This window comes from Salmo salar, chromosome ssa16 (assembly GCF_905237065.1).
Source record: "Salmo salar chromosome ssa16, Ssal_v3.1, whole genome shotgun sequence".
NCBI lineage: Eukaryota > Metazoa > Chordata > Actinopteri > Salmoniformes > Salmonidae > Salmo > Salmo salar.
Window position 1 is genome coordinate 20,764,891 of NC_059457.1, and position 6,573 is coordinate 20,771,463.

Sequence of the window (6,573 nt, forward strand, 5' to 3'; positions counted from 1 at the left end):
CAACATGAATTTTGGGAGCCAGTTTCATGATATGCATGTATGCCAAAGCCCAAAGCCCAGAAGCTAACTCCGGTCCAGCCATCCAACATGGAGGCACTGAGGTGGGTGTGAACAGGATGTGGTGGGGGTGTGATGCTCGGCTCGCGTGGCTCTAAAGAGGAATGTGAAATCGATCCTATTTAAGCTGGTGACAGTTCATCATACCTACAGCAAAGTACATTTGGGAGAAATTAGCCTTATGGTAACGGTGAGACTCACAACCCAAGGTGCCTTCCTCAGGCCTGTTTCTTTTTTAAATGAATGCATTGCTGTTTGAATCTCAATGCAGTTTTTTGTTTTCCCATAGGTTTTCTTTGTTGTATAATATTTTAACAACAAAAAGAAGTCAATCCTCCAAAGTAGTCCTTCCAGAAAGTAGTGCATCCAGATATTAGTCCCTCTTTGAGAAATTAGACCCTACAGAAATTAGTCCTTCCAGAAAGTAGTCTACAACTGAAAGTAGTCCCTCCAGAACGCAGTCCCTCGAGAAAATAAGCCCATGTGTTCCCTTTCACTTCACTACTGTATGTCATCAAATCAAATTGCATTTGTCACATACATTGAAATTGTATTGAAATGCTTAATTACAGGTCCTTTTTCAACAATGCAGAGTTAAAGATAAAAAAGAAAATATAAAAATTGAATTAGTGACGCAAAGAATAAAGACAAAGTGAATAATGGCGCTCCCGTGTGGCTCAGTGGTAGAGCATGGTGTTAGCAACGCCAGGGTTGTGGGTTCGATTCCCACGGGGACCAGTATGGGAAAAAAATGTATGAAATGTATGCATTCACTACTGTAAGTTGCTCTGGATAAGAGTGTCTGCTAAATGACTAAAATGTAAATAATGAGTAAAAAAAAAATGGCTATATACAGGGAGAACTACTACTGAGTTGCTGTGCATGGGTATGAGTTAATAGAGGTGCAGTAACTATGTATACATACATTAGGTAGGGTTAAAGTGGTTAGGCAACATGATAGACAGTAGCAGCAGCAGGTAGCCATTTGATTAGCTTCTTGTTTAGCAGTCTCATGGCTGTGAGACTGCTAAAGTTGTTCAGGGCCCTGTTGTTTCCAGACTTGGTGCACTGGTACCCCTTTCCGTGTAGTAGCAGAGCGAAGAGTCTATGGCTTGGGTGGCTGGAGTTGGACATTTTTGGGGCCTTCCTCTGACACCACCTGGTATAGAGGCCCTGGATGGCAGGGAGCTCGGCCCCAGTTATGTACTTGGCTGTACTCACCACCCTCGTAGCACCTTGCGGTCAGGTGCCTTGCAGTTGCTCTCAATGGTACAGCTGTAAACATTTTTGATGATCTGAGGACCAATGCCAAATCTTTACAGTCTGTGAGGGGGAAGAGACACAGTTGCGCCCTCTTTACAACTGTGCGGGTATGCGCTGACTATGTAAATTCCTTAGTGATGTGGACACTGAGGAACTCGAAGCTCCCGACCCGCTCCACTACCGCCCCATCAATGTGGACGGGGGCGTGTTCACCCCTCCGTTTCTTGTAGTCCACGTTCAGCTCCTATGTCTTGCTGACTTTGAGGAAGAGATCGTTGACCTGGCACAACTCTGCTAGGTCTCTGACCTCCCTATAGACTGCCTCATCATCGTTGGTGATCAGTCCTACCACTGTTGTGTCTTAAGCGAACTTGATGATGGTGTTGAAGTCATGCACAACCATGCAGTCATGGGTGAAAAGTGAGTACAGAAGGGCACTAAGCACATACCCCTGAGGGGCCCCTGTGTTGGTGGTCAGGAAGTCCAGGATCCAGTTGCAGAGGGAGGTGTTCAGTCCCACGGTCCTGAGCTTGGTGATGGGTTTGGAGGGGACTATGGGGTTGAATGCTGAGCTATAGTAAATGAACAGCATTCTTACATACAGTATGTATTCCTTTGTAAAAATGCTGGTGAGGGCAGTGTGGAGCATAATAGAGATTGCCTCATTTGTGGATTTGTTGGGGCGGATTTGCGAATTGGAGTGGGCATAAAGCGAGCATAGAAGGCATTTATTAACTCGTCTGGTAGGCTCGCGTCGCTGGGCAACTTGCAGCTAGGTTTCTCTTTGTAATCCCTGATAGTTTGCAAGCCCTGCCACCTCCATCGAGTGTCAGAGCCGGCGTTGTACGATTCGATCTTAGTCCTATATTGATGGCTCGTTGGAGGTCGGAGTGGAATTTCTTGTAAGTGTCCGGATTGGTGTCCCTCTCCTTGAAAGCAGCAGCTCTAGCCTTTAGCTCAGGGCGGATGTGGCCTGTAGTCCATAGTTTCTTTTCGGGGTATGTACAGTATATGTATGGTCGATGTCGTCGATGCCCTTATTAATGAAGCCGGTGACTGATGTGATGAACTCCTCAACGTTATTGGATGAATCCTGGAATACATTCCAATCTGTTCTAGCGAAACAGTCCTGTAGCTTAGCATCAACTTCATCAGAACACTTCCGTGTTAAGCACTGGTCAAATCAAACTTTATTTGCCACATGCGCCGAATACAGTTGAGACTTTACCGTGAAATGCTTACTTACAAGCCCTTAACCAACAGTGCAGTTCAAGAAGAAAAAAGTATTTACCAAGTCGGCTAAAATAAAAATTAATAATAAAAAGTAACACAATAAGAATAAAAATAACGAGGCTATATACAGGGGGCACCGGTATTGAGTCAGTGAGCAGGGGTACAGGCTAGTTGAGGTAATCTGTACATGTAGGTGGGGGCGAAGTGACAATGCATAGGTAACAAACAAACAGCGAGTAACAGCAGTGTGCAAGAGGGGGGAATGTCAGTGTAAATTGTCCAGCGGCGAATTTTATGAATTGTTCAGCAGACTAATGGCTCGAGGTAGAAGCTGTTGGTCCTATGCTTGGCGCTCCGGTATCGCTTGCCATGCGGCAGCAGAGAAAACTTGGGTGACTGGAGTCTCTGACAATTTTATGGGCTTTCCTCTGACACCTCCTATTATATAGGTCCTGGATGGCAGGAAGCTTGGCCCCAGTGATATACTGGGCCATTCGCACTACCCTCTGCAGCGCCTTATGGTCAGATGCCGAGCAGTTTCCATACCAGGTGGTGAAGCAACCGGTCAGGATGTTCTCGAGAGTGCAGCTGTAGAAACATTTGAGGATCTGGGGGCCCATGACAAATCTTTTCAGTCTCCTGAGGGGGAAAAGGTTTTGTCTTGCCCTCTTCATGACTGTCTTGGTATGTTTGGACTATGATAGTTTGTTGGTGATGTGGACACCAAGGAACTTGAAACTCTGGACCCGCTCCACTACAGCCCCATCGATGTTAATGGGGACCTGTTCGACCCTCTTTTTTTCCCGTAGCCCACGATCAGCTCCTTTGTCTTGCTCACATTGAGGGAGAGGTTGTTGTCCTGGCACCACACTGCCAGTTCTCTGACCTCCTCCCTATAGGCCATCTCATCGTTGTCGGTGATCAGGCCTACAACTGCTGTGTCGTCAGCTAACTTAATGATGGTGTTGGAGTCATGTTTGGCCACCAGATGTGGGTGAACAGGGAATACAGGATGAACTAAGTACACACCCCTGAGGGGCCCCAGTGCTAAGGATCAGCATGGCAGACTATAGTTGCCTACTCTTACCACCTGGGGGCAGCCCATCAGGAAGTCCAGGATCCAGTTGCAGAGGGAGGTGTTTAGTCCCAGGATCCTGAGTTTCGTGGGCACTATGGTGTTGAACGCTGAGCTGTAGTCGATGAACAGCATTCTCACACAGGTGTTGATTTTGTCCAGGTGAGAAAGGGCGATGTGGAGTGCGATTGCGTCATCTGTGGATCTGTTGGGGCAGTATGTGAATTGGAGTTAGTCTAGGGTGTCTGGGGGGATGCTGTTTTTTGTGAGCCATGACCAGCCTTTCAAAGCTCTTCATGGCTACCGACGTGAGTAACACAGGGCGGTAATCATTTAGGCAGGTTACCTTCACTTCCTTGGACACAGGGACTATGGTGGTCTGCTTGAAACCCTTAGGTATTACAGACTCGGTCAGGGACAGGTTGAAAATGTCAGTTGGGCTGTGCATGCTTTGACTACACGTCCTGGTAATCCATCTGGCCCAGCGGCTTTGTGAATGTTGACCTGTTTAACCTCTCTAGGGTAGGGGGCAGTATTTGCACGGCCGGATAAAAAACGTACCCGATTTAATCTGGTTATTACTACTGCCCAGAAACTAGAATATGCATATAATTGTTTGATTTGGATAGAAAATACCCTAAAGTTTCTAAAACTGTTTGAATGGTGTCTGTGAGTATAACAGAACTCATATGGCAGGCAAAAACCTGAGAAGATTCCAAACAGGAAGTGCCCTCTCTGACCATTTCTTGGCCTTCTACACTCTCTTTATTGAAAACTGAGGATCTCTGCTGTAACGTGACACTTTGTGAGGCTCCCATAGGCTCTCAGAAGGCGGCAGAACGTTGAATGATGACTTTGCAGCCCATGGCAGAAAAACAGTAGCGCATTTGGATAGTGGTAGATCTGAGAACAATGAGACGGGCGTGCGCTTGCACGTGAAGAGTCCATTTTAGATTTTCAGTCTTTGAACGAAAACAGGGTTTCCCGGTCGGAATATTATCGCTTTTTTACGAGAAAAATCGCATAAAAATTGATTTTAAACAGCGGTTGACATGCTTCGATGTACGGTAATGGAATATTTAGAAATTTTTTGTCACGATACGTGCCGGGCGCGTCACCCTTCGTTACCCTTCGGATAGTGTCTTGAACGCACAAACAAAACAGAGGATATTTGGATATAACTATGGATTATTTTGAACCAAACCAACATTTGTTATTGAAGTAGAAGTCCTGGGAGTGCATTCTGACGAAGAACAGCAAAGGTAATCCAATTTTTCTTATAGTAAATCTGAGTTTGGTGAGTGCCAAACTTGGTGGGTGTCTAAATAGCTAGCCCGTGATGGCGAGCTATCTACTCAGAATATTGCAAAATGTGCTTTTGCCGAAAAGCTATTTTAAAATCAGACATAGCGATTGCATAAAGGAGTTCTGTATCTATAATTCTTCAAATAATTGTTGTGTTTTTTGTGAACGTTTATCGTGAGTAATTTAGTAAATTCACCGGAAGTTTGCGGTGGGTATGCTAGTTCTGAACGTCACATGCTAATGTAAAAAGCTGGTTTTTGATATAAATATGAACTTGATTGAACAAAACATGCATGTATTGTATAACATAATGTCCTAGGAGTGTCATCTGGTGAAGATCATCAAAGGTTAGTGCTGCATTTAGCTGTGGTTTGGGTTTATGTGACATTATATGCTAGCTTGAAAAATGGGTGTCTGATTATTTCTGGTTGGGTACTCTGCTGACATAATCTAATGTTTTGCTTTCGTTGTAAAGCCTTTTTGAAATCGGACAGTGTGGTTAGATTAACGAGAGTCTTGTCTTTAAAATGGTGTAAAATAGTCATATGTTTGAGAAATTGAAGTAATAGCATTTCTAAGGTATTTGAATATCGCGCCACGGGATTCCACTGGCTGTTGAGTAGGTGGGACGATTTCGTACCTCGAAGCATGTCAACCGCTGTTTAAAATCAATTTTTATGCTATTTTTCTCGTAAAAAAGCGATAATATTCCAACCGGGAGTCGTTGTTTTCGTTCAAAGACGAAAGAATAACAACATGGTGTTGCCTTGTGCACGCGCCTCCAGTCTCTGTTCTCTGATCGACCACTATCTAAATGCGCTAGTATTTTTCAGCCAGGGCCTGCAAAGACATCATTCAGCTTTTTGCTGCATTCTGAGAGCCGATGGGAGCCGTAGGAAGTGTCACATTACAGCAGAGATCCTCAGTTTTCAATAAAGAGAGTGTAGAAGGCCAAGAAATGGTCAGAGAGGGCGCTTCCTGTTTGGAATCTTCTCAGGTTTTGGCCTGCCAAATGTGTTCTGTTATACTCACAGACACCATTCAAACAGTTTTAGAAACTTATATGCATATTCTCGTTTCTGGGCAGGAGTAATAATCAGATTAAATCGGGTAAGTTTTTTATCCGGCCGTGAAAATACTGCCCCCTATCCATAACAGGTTAAGCCACAACGCTGAGGAACATAAGATATTCATGTTTTTAGGTCTCGTTGTAAGGACCGTCTCAAACGGAGCTCATCCTGTTTGTTCTCCAGTGATTGCACATTTGCCAATGGAACAAAGGGCAGTCAGGGTGCCGGCTCGCCTGCCTCTCTTTTCGCTGCTGCTTCCTCTTTTGAGTTCTGGGGATTAGGGCCTGGTCCGGAGTATGCAGAACGTCCAGAGCTGCCGACTCATTGCAGTGGAAATGTTCATCCAAATCGAGGATAATGAACGCTGATCTGATGTCCAGAAGCTGTTTTTGGTCATATGAAATTATGGCGGAGACATTATGTACAACAAAAGTTAAAATCAGCATAAAACAATTGCTCAGGAGCCCATAAGACAGCTGCTATCCACTGCTAGGCCCTCTTTCTTGTTAGCTTACGCATGCCATACATTTTTCCAAATCCATTCCATTATTGGGTTTATGACCATATTCA

The 6,573-nt window shown here is 44.8% G+C and overlaps 1 non-coding gene across 1 annotated transcript; it reads left to right on the top strand.

Annotated features, from left to right (window-relative positions):
- Positions 1-723: 723 nt before the first annotated feature.
- trnaa-agc (transfer RNA alanine (anticodon AGC)) lies at positions 724-804 on the top strand. The gene has a single exon. It is a non-coding gene; the product is annotated as a tRNA-Ala (tRNA).
- Positions 805-6,573: the final 5,769 nt, after the last annotated feature.